Below are 15,972 nucleotides of genomic sequence, written 5' to 3'. Positions count from 1 at the left end.
ATGTTAAAAAAGAGGCAAACCATGTGGGGCCTACCTTAGAGGCAAGGATCTATACACTGGAGTACTTTTGATGTGTCCCGTCAACTCGCAGAACGAGGAGAAGCTTGCTTAGTACGCCGTCTCCCCCGCCCACGGGCGTGGTGGCTCGTAGGATGAGGTGAAGCTTGCTTACTACGCTTTATGCCCGCTCCCTCGCCCATGCGCGCGGTGGCTTGCAGGATGAGGAGAAAAATTTACTACTCCCTCCGTTTACTCCTCATCCCTACTACCTTGGTTATAGAGATTATATCATATTGTTTGGAATATATATGTCCTTTAGTAGATTTCAATATGAACTACTAGTACATACTCCAAACACTGATGTATATAGACATATTTTAGAGTGTAGATTCACTCATTTTGCTCCGTATGTAGCACTCTCCCTCGCCCCTCGACCCTCGCCCACGTGGTGGACGTGCAGCAATTCATTCGATCTCATATAGCCAGAACGATATATACTGCACTACCATTATTGCTCGACTTCCCGAAGAGGCGAAGAGCCAATCGCAAGGTCAATAATTTGGAGATGCCAAGCGCAAGGTTATAGGAGAACGAGTAGTAGGTGCCGCGTCATTTATAAATAAAGTTTTTTTTCTTTAGTGGCACGTACGCAATATGATAGGTTCATATGGAGAGAAAAGGAGTACATAGTCAGGACGGGCCAGCCTACACGGTTGCTTGCTGGGGTTGCTCTCTTCAGACTCTCTCGCACAAAACGACTGTGGCCACATCTCTAACATCCCGGCGGATCACGTCCGCTTGGGGAAGGGGTGGATGCTTAGTGTAGATGTGGTGGCCATCGCCGACGGCGAAAACCCACTGTCGGCACGTCCCAATTAGGGGTCCCCGCCGTTCTCTCTCACAAAGCCGGTGAGGTTGCCTTCATCCCTTGCTCACTGTCGCGACGTGGGCAGTTGCTGCCTCCCACCGCCCTCCTCAAGGTTAAGCTACGTCCCTCAGGTACAACTCCCTTTACAGCCGTCTTTCACCACTGCTCCAGCTGCCCACATCACTCCCTGTGGATATTTCTCTACTTCTTTGCCCCGCACATACCTCTACTGGCTTCTACGTACTGTATTAGTGATGAGTTTATGTATCATCAACTAGTCCCAGTAATCTTATTCTAATCACGCTTGTTCAATTTCTTTGCCACAGGGATGCTCATCTCGATTTTGGTGAAACTGCACAAAATAATCCGATGGTCAAAAGGTTGCAAACTTAATTTATTAGGAAGTTCAAACATTGCCAGCAAATTGCAGCCTAGTCAGGGTTCACGGTTCAAGGGCTAGGGACTGTTTGGATCGTTTTTTTTCTTTAGGTGCCTCTGTTCCAAAATAAGTGTCAACTTTAGTAGTAGTACAACTTTGTACTAAACTTTGCACAAAGTTGAGAAACTACTTTTGGAACGGAGGGAGTACATATTTGCTATGATCTGTCAATCATTGAGATGCAATAGCATCCATGTTAGTCTCCTTTGTATTTGATGAAATGTTTCAACGGGCAGCCTTGGACGCAAGATACATGTAACAGAAGCTGGAAGCTTCATAGCATTGTACAAATTTATCTCGCTGATAAATTACACTACGTACTATACTAGTACTTCCTCCTTTCCTAAATATAAGTCTTTGTAGAGATTTCACCATGAACCACATGCGGATGTATATAGATGCATTTTAAGTGTAGATTAATTCATTTTGTTCCGTATGTAGTGGAATCTCTACAAAGACTTATATCTACTAGTAATAGCTAGCCCCCACTACTAGGAATTCTCTATCCTCTCCTTGAGCCACGTCATCAAAATTGATGTAGCCGTTAGATGAAGTAAATCAGTCCATAATAGCCGTCTGATCTTGACGTTGAGAGGCTCCGCACTAAGCCACATGCAAGCATGCAGAAATACCGTGCCACATGCATCTGAGTGGGTTTTAAATCACATCAACATGTCTGCATGTAAGCATGCACCGGTAGCATGCATGTAAGTGAGGTTTTAAGTCCCATTAACATGTCAAAAAGAAAAATATAATCCCATTATGCAGTAGGAGTTCAGTTGGCTGATCTTTTTTCCTTATGTGGGATGATCTAAATGATGATGGGAGTTTATTTAGTTTGGCTACCACATTTGTCATGCGGTTATAGAGTTTTTTTTGTTCTATGAAATCGATAATTTTGCGCAGAGAGATATACCTCTGTTCCACGCCAACGCGCGGGGACTCATCTAGTAATATTTAGGAACGAAGGGAGTACTATGTAAAGAGTTAGGTGTCACACGGTGATAGTGTGAGGTGGGCCATGTAATCACTGAGCCTGCGTGTTTTCACTGCTCTTGCACGCCTCCACTGTAAGAATGGAGAAAATTGTAATCTAGTAGTAGTAGTATACCTCCTTTTGCCAAAAGCGTGGGACATCCAGCAGTCCTACCACCTCAGTAATAAAGACCAATGAGCCGTCAAATCACATAGACCCAGTAGTAAGTTGGACGGACGAAGCAACCATCACTCTTGCGCCAGTGAGAGGTCGCGTCCGCTCTGCCCGGGCATGAATGCGGCACCGATTCTTTGGAGCGGCACTGACCATTTCAGGCGGGAAGCGCGCGCGGGCGATGGAGGGGCTTTGGGTGGGCCAGGCTGGTTAGGAGCGGGCGTGGCAGCTGTCCGCATGTCCCTACCGGACACGCCCGGAAACGAGAGGATGCACTGACTCTCGCGGCTAAAATCGTACACTACACAACATCTCTCTGTAGGAGTAGGTCGATCTGTCACTCTCTCTAACACACACATGGTGTTAAACACACACACACACACACACGCACGCACGCGCCTTGGTCCCATTGCACCTTCTAACGTGACTTATTACACCTAGATGGAGGGAGTAGTAAGTATACGAGATACGGTGGCACACTGACTTAAGTCGAATACAAGTGGCCAAAATTTGTGTGCATGTTATAATAAGGATTCACTTAAAATAGTACGTGAGCGAACAGAGGGATGAATTGGACAGTCTTCCCGAGCAGTAGCGAGATGTGTGAGGTAAGATACACCGCTGGCGCTTTTAATTTTTCTTATTAATTTGTTTGTTTCACCCTATGACTGGTGGGACCCAACGTACTACATGGAGAGAGGTAAGGTGACTAAGGCTGCATTATTTCTGCACCACTGTGGATAGTCTTACCAACAAAGCCACATGACACGATTATGATTGAAATCCCAATGACTCCCTGATACGTCTCCAACGTATCTATAATTTTTGATTGCTCCATGCTATATTATCTACTGTTTTGGACTATATTGGGCTTTATTTTCCACTTTTATATTATTTTTGGGACTAACCTATTAACCGGAGGCCCAGCCCAGAATTGCTGTTTTTTGCCTATTTCAGTGTTTCGGATAAACGGAATATCAAACGGAGTCCAAACAGAATAAAATCTTCGGAAACGTGATTTTCTCATCAAACGTGATCCAGGAGACTTGGACCCTACTGCAAGGGATCAAACAGGTGGTCACGAGGGAGGGGGCCGCGCACCCCCCCTAGGGCGCGCCCCCCTGCCTCGTGGGCCCCTCGGTGCTCCACCGACGTAATCCTTCCTCCTATATATACACACGTACCCCCAAACGATCAGAACAGGAGCCAAAAACCGAATTCCACCGCCGCAACTTTTTGTATCCACGAGATCCCATCTTTGGGCCTGTTCCGGAGCTCCGCCGGAAGAGGGTCGTCATCACGGAGGGCTTCTACATCATCCTAGCCCCTCCAATGAAGTGTGATTAGTTTACCTCAGACCTTCGGGTCCATAGTTAGTAGCTAGATGGCTTCTTCTCTCTCTTTCAATCTCAATACAAAGTTCTCCCCCTCTCTCGTGGCGATCTATTCGTTGTAATCTTCTTTTTGCGGTGTGTTTGTTGAGACCGATTGTCGGTGTCAAAACCGGCGGATCTCGGGTAGGGGGTCCCGAACTATGCGTCTAGGCCGGATGGGAACAGGAGACAGGGGACACTTTGTTTTACCCAGGTTCGGGCCCTCTCGATGGAGGTAAAACCCTACTCCTGCTTGATTAATATTGATGATAGGGGTAGTACAAGAGTAGATCTACCACGAGATCAAGGAGGCTAAATCCCTAGAAGCTAGCCTATGGTATGATTGTGTATGGAGTTGATTCTGTCCTACGGACTACAACCCTCCGGTTTATATAGACACCGGATAGGGTTAGGGTTACACAGAGTCGGTTACAATGGTAGGAGATCCTGAATATCCGCATCGCCAAGCTTGCCTTTCTCGCCAAGGAAAGTCCCCCCCGGACACGGGACGAAGTCTTCAATCTTGTATCTTCATAATCCAGGAGTCCGGCTGAAGGTATAGTCCGGCTACCCGAACACCCCCTAGTCCAGGACTCCCTCAGTAGCCCCCGAACCAGGCTTCAATGACGATGAGTCCGGCGTGCAAATTGTTCGGCATTGCAAGTCGGGTTCTTCTCCAAATCTTGTGTACCTGTAGGGATAATATCCAATTCTTGTAATGTAGTGCTCCTCGGCTTCCCCGCCCAATAATGGCCGTCTTCCACGTGTAAAACAAATGCGAAAAGTCGGGGCGTTTTTACATTCACACCCCTAGCTGCATAAACAAGCCGTCTATTTAACGGAATGGGGATTTAGATCCAAACCACACCTTCTCCCTTCCGCGAGTAATCATCAGAGCGCCTCCAGCAAAGGTCTATTCCAACAGGACCAGCCGTCGCAGCTCCCCCCCTCGCCCCTCCGGTCCCAAACCCGGGGACTGGGAGAGTTGCACCATCCCACATAGTGAGTTAGCGTCGCTTCAGGCCAAGGGATTTCTCCCTCAGGCATGCATGGTCCCGGTCCGAGCCGGTCTCCCCACCTACAATGGCGGAAAACAAGCGGAGAGCACCCCCAATCCTTCTAAAGGAGAGTGGGTGTGCCTTGTCCCTTATCTGCTAAGGGGACTGGGATTTCGATTCACCCATTTCTCCGCGGGCTTCTGGAGTTTTACGGCCTCCAGCTGCACAATCTCACGCCCGGCTCCGTATTGCATATCGAGGGTTTCGTTGCTCTCTGCGAGCTATTTTTAGGCATTGAAGCCCATTTCGCACTATGGAAGAGGTTATTCTGCCTGGTGACCCGTTCTCAGAAGGGGTCCATATACCAAGTGGGCGGAGCCGAAGTATGGCGCATCGCCGGGACCGGATACCTATCCGGAACCCCAAAGGAAGCATCCGAGGGCTGGCCTTCGGAATGGTTTTATATAGAGGACATCCCGCTACCGGATCCTATCCGGGCTGGTCTCCCAGAGTTCAACAGTGCTCCATTGAAGAAACGCTTGAGCTGGCGTGCGCGGAGCTCTCAGAGAGAAAGTGACAGAGATGTCCTTTATCTGATGGGCCGGATAAGGTTGTTAGCTCATTCCGGACTAACCATGATTGGAGTCATGGCCGCATGCATCATGCGGGGGTACAGCCGCTTCAATATAGAGGCCACCCAATGTGGGAATTCAACGGGGAGGATGACACCACCCGTTACGGTCGTAAGGGGCCGGACTCGGCCGCCGTTCTAGAGAAGACCTTATCCTCTCTATACAAGGGAGAAAAGGAGGAATTCCTCTGCGTTAATCCGCGGGCCGGATTCAGTATGAACGATCCTCCAAGTTGGGTAAGTGAACAACTGCGCTTGCCCATTTGATTTATACCCCCATGGTTAGATAGGTAGTCTAACGACTTCAATGTAGGGACTGCGACAGGAGGTAAAGAACATAATCAGCCGCCCTCCACAACCCGAGGACCCAGAACGGTCCCTCGATCTGGACTCCGAAGAGGATCCGGATATATCGATGGAGCTTATCGACGGGGTGTTCTATCAACTAAACAAGGACAATACCTTGGTAGCCATCATGGCGGATTACCCAGCGCTAATTCCGGCCTCCCAGGTGATGGAAACCGGAGTCTCATTCCCTTGAGAGGGATTCCACTCTCGCGTATTTCGGTGTTTCTGACATCAACCGTGTTTTGCAGGGGAGATTTCCGAGGCAGGAGGCCGAATCTACGGCGGTCAGCCAAAGAGGGGCCGCAGAGCCCTGTAGGGCAAAAAGAAATGAAGTCCGGACTGAAATGCTGGCGCAAAGGTATAGTGCACCTTTTGTTTCCCTAGAGTTATTCTGTCAGGGTATATTAACGCTCGTGCTATCTTCAGGACAAAGAGACCTCGCCGGACTGCATCCGGAGAGGTTGCCAATCGCGCCTCCACCAGCCAGGCTCCAACGTCTGGCCAGGAAGCAGAGACGAGTACAAGGCGCGCACCGGACGTTCCTCCGACAGAGGATGCGGACAGGCTGTCCGCCACAAATTTAGAAGTGGAGAGTGCCTTGAACCACAGGCGTCACCGGACAACTCTACGCGACGCTTGTTTCTCCCGAGAGGCTTTGGATGCCTTTAATTCGGGAGATGCGTACCTCCGTGCTGCTCAAAATGGTTTAACCAGAGCCACGGAGCAGTATGTGAAAGACATACGGGTAAGAAAATTTTGGCTAAATATGTACACATGCCAGTAGCCCCCGAGACTTGAAACAGTTAGAACAATTGATTTAAGGATCATTTAATATGCAGGTTCTTACAGAGAAGAATAATGTACTGTCCCAGGAGCTAGAAAAGTGCAGGGGAGCCCCAAGAGACCCCCTCAGGTAAAATACACTTTGAGAGACTAGTATTGTGCGGTGTGGGTGCAAATCTGACAAATCAAATTGCAGATGGCGTCGGACTCGATCCGGACAGGCAACAACTCTTATGTCAGCTAAAGGCCGGTGAGAGTATGCTGACGAGGGTGAGGCGAGAGAAGAATGATCTTCCGGATGCCAACACCAAGCTGGACGTCGAGCTTAAAGATGTTCGCGGCCAGCTTTTGGACTCCACGAAGGAGAATCAGCGGCTTTGACGCGGCATTTTTAGTAAGTGCTTGAACGAACCTTGAAAAAAGAGTTCGGCGAGGAAGTCGACTAACAGAGTAATGTCGGTAGGTGTGCTCACAGGTCGTCCTGCAGAGGAGATGCCCAGTTCTATGGGTGATCTTCTTCCCGAACTCATGCAACTGCACAAGCGAGTTCGGCAGGCGATGCGAGGCGTTGCCCAAGCCTTATGGCCTGCCCACTCCGTGCCCGAGGGCCTTGGAGAGCTTGCGGAGAAGCTGAAGGGAGCTCGGCGGCGCTTCCGTTTGTGGAAGATATCGGCCTGCCGACAAGGCGCTCGGGAAGCCTGGGCCATGGTGAAAACCCGTTTTACGAAGTCTGACCCAAACCACATGGCCGAGGTCGGACCAGTGGGGCCTGATGGGAAGGAGATCCCTGTGAGCTTAGTATACGGCCAAGTAGAGTTGGCCGCGAAGTATTCCCAGCAGGACTGTAAACTAGACAACCTGTTAGATGGTATAGAAGAGGAATACAATTAGTCAGAATGACTATGTAATTTTGAATTGACATGTGTAATGCCTTCTAGCCGGATTGTAGATTGTTTGTCGTTGCCAACCTTTTCGCTTCAACCTCGGGACCTGACGGTCCGGAGTGTGCCCGAATACCATAGCAGTTATATAAGAACCATGGTATGCATGGAGACCAGGCGTAGGGGTCATTAGTGCTTTATCAGACAAGTGCCCAACTAGTCATGTTATATTACATGGTTAGTAAGAAACATCTTCCAGAGAGAATAGTTCCGTTAGGGGTTCCTTTCGCTGGGAGGCATTCCCTAAAGTGCATGTCCGGACTGCATAGAAAGACGCAGAAAAAAAGCATTTGGGGGCGCATAAAATGGGTAAAAAGATCATCTTTTATCTCACCGACCGAATATTCCCTTAAGAACGCTAGCTTTCGGCTTCACCCAGTCTGAGGTACACATCCGGCTGACCCGGCAGTAACAATCGCAGAGGTGCTCCCTTTACCGCCTAGCCGAACAATCGGGAACGTAGGGGTAAGCACAGGAGCTAGGCAACCCAGCTTGGCCAAAACTTAAGTCATATCGATGCATATAATGGTGAAGAAAAAGGTATATGTGGAAGTTTGACGCATGTGTTGGGCATGAAGCCCGTATAAATAAGCTTCTGTTAAAGAAGCCCCCAGGTTTAATGAGCGCGAGTGGCGCGTCACTAGATAAGCCTTTAAGGGCTATAAAAGAAAAGAGGGGAAGGAGAGAAATGTAAGACAGAAAAAATGCAAAAAATGGACAGAGGAAGGAGACGAACACAGAGTCCGGTGCTAGGCATAGAATCTTCTGAGACGGGTGGCGTTCCACGGGTTCGGCTCGAGTCGGTTATCCGACGCATCACGCAGGCGGTACGCCCCGCCAGTCAGGACTTGGTCGATTATGAATGGACCCTCCCACTTGGGCTTGAGTTTGTCCTTTTTCTTATCCGGCAGGCGTAGAACTACTTCGCCAACATTGTAATTTTTGGCCCGGACTTCTCTGCTTTGATATCTTCGGTCCTGCTGTTGATAAAATGCGGAACGGGCTTTTGCCACATCACGCTCCTCCTCCAAGGCGTCCAAGTTGTCCTGCCGATGGAGCTCGGCTTCTCTTTCTACGTACATGCGCACTCTAGGTGAGTCATGAATTATGTCGCAAGGCAGAACTGCATCTGCGCCGTATACCATGAAAAATGGTGTGTATCCGGTGGTGCGATTTGGCATGGTCCGCAGCCCCTAGAGTACGGAGTCGAGCTCCTCTACCCAGTGCGTATTAGATTCCTTAAGGGACCGCACTAATCTGGGTTTGATGCCGCTCATAATGAGACCATTTGCACGTTCGACCTGGCCGTTGGTTTGTGGGTGATAGACGGAAGCATAATCGAGCTTGATGCCCATGTTTCTGCACCAGAGTTTTACCTCGTCCGTGGTAAAGTTTGTACCGTTATCAGTTATGATGCTGTGGGGGACGCCATAATGGTGTACAACCCCGGATATGAAGTCTACCACAGGTCCGGATTTGGCTGTTTTAACAGGCTTGGGTTCTATCCATTTGGTGAATTTATCCACCATGACCAGTAAGTATTTTTTCCTATCAGTCCCGCCTTTAAGGGGTCCGACCATGTCAAGCCCCCAGACCGTAAAAGGCCAGGTAATTGGTATAGTTTGGAGTGCGGTAGGTGGCATATGGCTTTGGTTGGCAAAAAGTTGGCAACCAGCGCATCATTGGACTAAGTCCTGAGCATCTGTCCGGGCCGTCGGCCAATAAAAGCCTGTACGGAAAGCCTTGCTAACAAGGGACCGAGCAGCGGCGTGGTGACCACCGAGTCTGGCATGAATTTCAGCCAGAAGGTTCCGCCCTTCCTCTTCGGAGATGCACCTTTGAAGGACTCCGGTAGTGCTTTTCTTATAAAGCTCTCCCTCATGGACTCTGTAGGCTTTAGATCGCCGCACTATGCAGCGGGCCTCGTTTTGATCCTCCGGGAGTTCCTGCCTAGTAAGGTAGGCTAGGAATGGTTCTGTCCACGGGGCGATGACCGCCATTATTACGTGGGCTGAAGGTGTAATGTCATTGGCAGAGCCTCCAATTGTGTCAGAGTGTTCGGCGTCGAGTAGTGCGGCTGGGTCCGGGCTTTTATTTTCGGGTTCCCCCTCCCATGTTACAGATGTCTTGAACAATCTTTCCAAAAAGATGTTGGGGGGGACCGCATCGCGTTTAGCTCCGATGCGTGCCAGGATGTCCGCTGCTTGATTGTTTTCTCGGGCTATATGATGAAATTCCAGCCCTTCGAACCGAGCTGACATTTTTAGGATGGCGTTGCGATAAGCTGCCATTTTTGGGTCCTTGGTGTCGAAGTCGCCATTTATTTGGGATATTGCGAGGTTCGAATCCCCGCGTACCTCTAGGCGTTGAATGCCCATGGATACTGCCATCCGGAGGCCATGTAGAAGGGCCTCGTATTCGGCTACGTTGTTGGAGTCCGTGTACATAATTTGGAGTACATACTGGACTGTGTCTCCTGTGGGGGACGTTAAAACGACGCTAGCCCCCAGTCCAGCCAACATTTTGGAGCCGTCGAAATGCATGATCCAGTTTGAGTATGTGCCGTATTCTTTAGGGAGTTCGGCCTCCGTCCATTCTGCGATGAAGTCGGCCAAAACTTGCGATTTGATAGCTCGTCGTGGCTTATAGGTTATATCGAACGGGAGGAGCTCGATGGCCCATTTTGCAATCTGGCCCGTTGCATCGCGGTTGTTGAGAATATCGTTAAGTGGTACTTCCGAGGCTACTATTATGGGACACTCTTGAAAGTAGTGTCGTAGCTTTCGAGATGCCATGAACACTGCGTATGCAATTTTTTGATAATGCGGGTACCGTGATTTGCATGGAGTGAGGACAGTGGACACGTAGTAGACCGGCCTTTGAAGGGGGAGTTTGTGTCCGTCCGTTTCCCGCTCGACAACGAGCACTGCGCTAACAACTTGATGTGTTGCTGCATTGTACAATAGCATTGGTTCGCCAGTGTTAGGCGTGGCCAAGACTGGGTTTGTTGCCAGTATGGCTTTTATTTCCTCGAGTCCGGCCGTGGCGGCGTCCGTCCACTCGAAGTGTTCGGTGCGCCGGAGTAGGCGATAAAGGGGCAGTGCCTTTTCTCCCAAGCGGGAGATGAAGCGGCTTAGAGCCGCCACGCATCCGGTTAGCTTTTGTATTTGTTTGAGGTCCTTCGTGATATCCAATTGTGACAAAGCTCGGATCTTGGCCGTATTTGCTTCAATTCCTCTACCGGATACGATGAAGCCCAAGAGCTTTCCGGCTTGAACGCCGAAGACGCATTTTTCCGGGTTGAGCTTGATGTCGTATTTTCGGAGGTTATCGAATGGGAGCCTCAAGTCGTCTACTAGAGATTCGACATGTCTTCATTTGATGACCACATCATCCACATATGCCTCCACTGTTTTGCCAATCTGATTTGCCAGACATGTCTGGATCATGCACTGATATGTTGCGCCGGCGTTTTTTAGCCCGAAGGGCATTGTGTTGAAGCAGAATGGGCCATATGGTGTGATGAATGTTGTTGCAGCTTGGTCTGATTCCGCCATCTTGATTTGATGGTAACCGGAGTATGCGTCGAGGAAACACAACGAGTCGTGTCCTGCGGTGGCATCGCTGATTTGATCGATACGGGGGAGGGGGAAGGGATCCTTTGGGCAAGCCTTGTTAAGGTCTTTAAAGTCGACACACAAGCGCTAGGATTTGTCCTTCTTTGGTACCATCACCAGGTTTGCTAGCCAGTGCGGATGTTTTATGTATCTAATGAATCCGGCCTCCAATAGTCTGGCTAGCTCTTCTCCCATAGCCTGTCTCTTGGGTTCGGAGCAACGCCGAAGGGCTTGTTTGACAGGCTTGAATCCTTTTAGGATACTTAAGCTGTGTTCAGCCAGCCTGCGTGGGATCCCTGGCATGTCTGAAGGGTGCCAGGCAAAAATGTCCCAATTCTCTCGTAGGAACTCTCGCAGTGCGGCATCAACATCGGGGTTCAGTCGTGCCCCGATGGAAGCTGTTTTATTCGGGTCCGTTGGATGGACCTGGAATTTGACTATTTCGTCAGCTGGCTTGAAGGATGTGGATTTGGATCTTTTGTCGAGTATCACGTCATACCTGTTAACCGTGGAGCATAGCGTGATCAGTTCCTCAGCTGCTAAGGCTTCGGATAGTGCCTCAAGGGCTAATGTGGCCGTCTTGTTTTCGGCGCGGAGTGCTATGTCCGGATCACTAGCTAGAGTGATAATTCCAGTCGGCCCGGGCATCTTAAGCTTCATGTACCCGTAATAGGGTATCGCTTGGAAGATTGTGAATGCTTCCCGCCCTAGTAAGGCGTGATGTCCGCTTTTAAATGGGGCCACCTAAAACGTGACTTCTTCGGACTTGTAATTATCTGGCGTGCCGAACACCACATCTAGTGTGATTTTTCCTGTGCAGCGCGCTTCTCGACTGGGGATTATTCCTCTAAAGGTTGTACTACTTTGCTTGACGCGGTTCTAGTCTATTCCCATTTTTTGAAGGGTTTCCTCATAAAGGAGGTTCAGTCCACTGCCTCCATCCATGAGCACCTTGGTGAGGCGAAAGCCGTCCACTATGGGACTGAGGACCAATGCGGCTGGTGCTCGGGCTGTTCGGAATCTAGGTTCATCACTTGCGTTGAAGGTGATAGTAGTGTCGCTCCATGGATTTATTGTTGCAACTTGATAGACTTCGGCGAGGTTGCGGAGTGTTCTTTTTCGCAAATTGTTTGATGTGAAAGTCTCAAAGACTGTGAGAATGGTACTGGTGTCCTCAGGCTGGCTTTCTGCGGCCTCCCGATTTAAGAGGTCCTCGCCAATTTTGGCTACCTGCCGGAGTATCCAACATGCTCTAAGGTTGTGAGTTGGTGTGCCGTCCTCTGTACTGTGAATTTTACAGGGTCCATCAAGCCACTTTTCCAGTACAGTTCCATGCCCTATAAAGGGTTTTGGTTTTTTGCTTTTTATCCCGGGTGTCTTATGGTGATGCACCCTCTTAGTTTGGACGGGGTTATTATTCAAGGCCGGATAATCCCAAAATTTTATTTCGGTTTTCCAGGCACTTTCCATCGCACAGTACTTTTGTACTATCGACGCCAAGTCAGCGAAGCGTGTAATATAACGACGACTTATGGCGTTAAGGATTCCCTCGTCCGTGCAATTACTGCAGAAGATTGATATTGCGTCTCTCTCGTGGTAATCCTTTATCCTGTTCATAACCAGGAGGAATCTGGCCTAGAAATGATGTACTGTTTCGTCGGGCCTCTGCCTGACTTGGGAGAGATCGCTTATGTTCAGGTGGGTGGGTGTCGTTGAATCTGAAACCTCACCCAATCCAAGATTCGGAGGCCGAAGAGTTTCTGAATTCTAAATTTCGGATTCCCGGACGTTATCCAACGAATCCGGCCCGTTGCCTGATTCTAAGCTCAGGTCTTGAGTTACATCCTCCCCTCCGCGGGTATCCGGCCTGGAGGGATCGGGAATTCGGACGTAACAGGTCCTTAAAATAGAAGAAGGGTCGCGGCACTGCGCCTCTACCACGGCAACGTGGTGGGTGACTTGGGGAGAGTTAATTTCTCTTAGATCGTGTTCAAGCCCAACCTGGTCATAATCCGTAGCGACCCCTAGGGCGGCGATGCGATCCAAGAGCCCGTTTACGGAAGAGAGCTCCATTGGATCTAAGTTCTCGACGAGCTCCGCGCTGACGCGCAGATTGCTTTTGATGACCCAAGAGGTCACCGTCGGCACAACAGCCGAATAGGCGGTCATGAGGAAACCACCTAGCCGGAGGGTTTGGGGAAAGTCTTGTTGAACTTGCTGTAAAAAACAGAAACTTTAGCGCTCACGAGAACTGTTGTCATTTTTATTTGAAGAGCGCTATTTAGTTAATTCTTTTTGCAGATGATTAATAGATAAATTCCTCACGTCCAGCAATTTATTTTAGAATTTTTGGGGTTACAGATCTTGCTCTAGCTACAGATTACTACAGACTGTTCTGTTTTTGACAGATTCTGTTTTTCGTGTGTTGTTTGCTTATTTCGATGAATCTATGGCTAGTAAAATAGTTTATAATCCATAGAGAAGTTGGAATACAGTAGGTTTAACACCAATATAAATAAATAATGAGTTCATTACAGTACCTTGAAGTGGTCTTTTGTTTTCTTTCGCTAACGGAGCTCATGAGTTTCCTATTTTGAGTTTTGTGTTGTGAAGTTTTCAAGTTTTGGGTGAATTCTTTTGATGGATCATGGAACAAGGAGTGGCAAGAGCCTAAGCTTGGGGATGCCCATGGCACCCCCAAGATAATCCAAGGACGCCAAAAAGTCAAAGCTTGGGGATGCCCCCGGAAGGCATCCATCCCCTCTTTCGTCCACTTCCATCAGTAATTTACTTGGAGCTATATTTTTATTCACCAACATGATATGTGTTTTGCTTGGAGCGTCTTGTATTATTTTTGTCTTTGTTTGTTAGTATGCCACAATCATCCTTGCTGTACACACCTTTTGAGAGAGCCATACATGAATTAAAATTTGATAGAATACTCTATGTGTTTCACTTATATCTTTTGAGCTAAGTAGTTTTGCTCTATGTGCTTCACTTATATCCTTTGAGCGTTATAATTTTGCTCTATGTGCTTCACTTAGATCTTTTAGAGCACGGTAGTGGATATGTTTTAAAGAAACTATTGATCTCTCATGCTTCACTTAAATTAATTTGAGAGTCTCTTAATAGCATGGTAATTTGCCTAATAATAATATGCTTGGTATTCAAGATTTGTGAAACTCTCTTTTGAGTGTGTTGAATACTAAGAAAAGATTGAAGCATGATAATTGTTTTGAGTTATGGAGGTGATAATATTAAAGTCATGCTAGTTGAGTAGTTGTGAATTTAAAGAATACTTGTGTTAAAGTTTGTGATTCCCGTAGCATGCACGTATGGTGAACCGTTATGTGATGACGTCGGAGCATGATTTATTTATTGATTGTCTTCTTTATGATTGGCGGTCGGGGACGAGCGATGGTCTTTTCCTACCAATCTATCCCCCTAGGAGCATGCGCGTAATACTTTGCTTTAATAACTTCTAGATTTTTGCAATAAGTATATGAGTTCTTTATGACTAATGTTGAGTCCATGGATTATACGCACTCTCAACCTTCTACCTTTGCTAGCCTCTCTAATACCGTGCAACTTTCGCCGGTATCATACACCTACCATATACCTTCCTCAAAACAGCCAGCATACCTACCTATTATGGCATTTCCATAGCCATTTCGAGATATATTGCCATGCAACTTTCCACCATCTAGTTCATCATGACACACTTCATCATTGTCATATTGCATATCCCGGCACACCTCCGGATGCATTCACATAGAGTCATATTTTGTTCTAAGTATCGAGTTGTACTTGTTGAGTTATAAGAAAAATAGAAGTGTGACGATCATCATTATTAGAGCATTGTCCCAGTGAGGAAAGAATGATGGACACTATGATTCCCCCATAAGTCGGGATGAGACTCCGGACGAAAAATAAAAAATAAAAAAAGAGGCCATAAAAAAAGAGAAAAGGCCCAGACAAAAAAAATGATGAGAGAAAAAGAGAGAAGGGACAATGTTACTATCCTTTTACCACACTTGTGCTTCAAAGTAGCACCATGATCTTCATAGTAGAGAGTCTCTCATGTTATCACTTTCATATACTAGTGGGAATTTTTCATTATAGAACTTGGCTTGTATATTCCAATGATGGGCTTCCTCAAATTGCCCTAGGTCTTCATGAGCAAGCAAGTTTGATGCACACCCACTTAGTTTATTTTTGAGCTTTCATATACTTATAGCTCTAGTGCATCCGTTGCATGGCAATCCTTACTCACTCACATTGATATCTATTGATGGGCATCTCCATAGCCCGTTGATACGCCTAGTTGATGTGAGACTATCTTCTCCTTTTTGTCTTCTCCACAACCACCATTCTATTCCACCTATAGTGCTATATCCATGGCTCACGCTCATGTATTGCGTGAAGATTGAAAAAGTTTTGAAAAAGTTAGAGTATGAAACAATTGCTTGGCTTGTCATCGGGGTTGTGCATGATTTAAATACTTTGTGTGGGGAAGATGGAGCATAGCCAGACTATATGATTTTGTAGGGATAACTTTCTTTGGCCATGTTATTTTGAGAAGACATAATTGCTTTGTTAGTATGCTTGAAGTATTATTATTTTCTATGTCAATATAAACTTTTATCTTGAATCTTTCTAATCTGAATATTCATACCACAATTAAGAAGATTTGCATTGAAATTATGCCAAGTAGCACTCCGCATCAAAAATTCTCTTTTTATCATTTACCTACTCGAGGACGAGCAGGAATTAAGCTTGGGGATGCCTGATACGTCTCCAACGTATCTATAATTTTTGATTGCT

This window comes from Triticum urartu, chromosome 1, assembly GCF_003073215.2.
Source record: "Triticum urartu cultivar G1812 chromosome 1, Tu2.1, whole genome shotgun sequence".
NCBI lineage: Eukaryota > Viridiplantae > Streptophyta > Magnoliopsida > Poales > Poaceae > Triticum > Triticum urartu.
Note: the sequence above shows the minus strand (reverse complement) of the source record.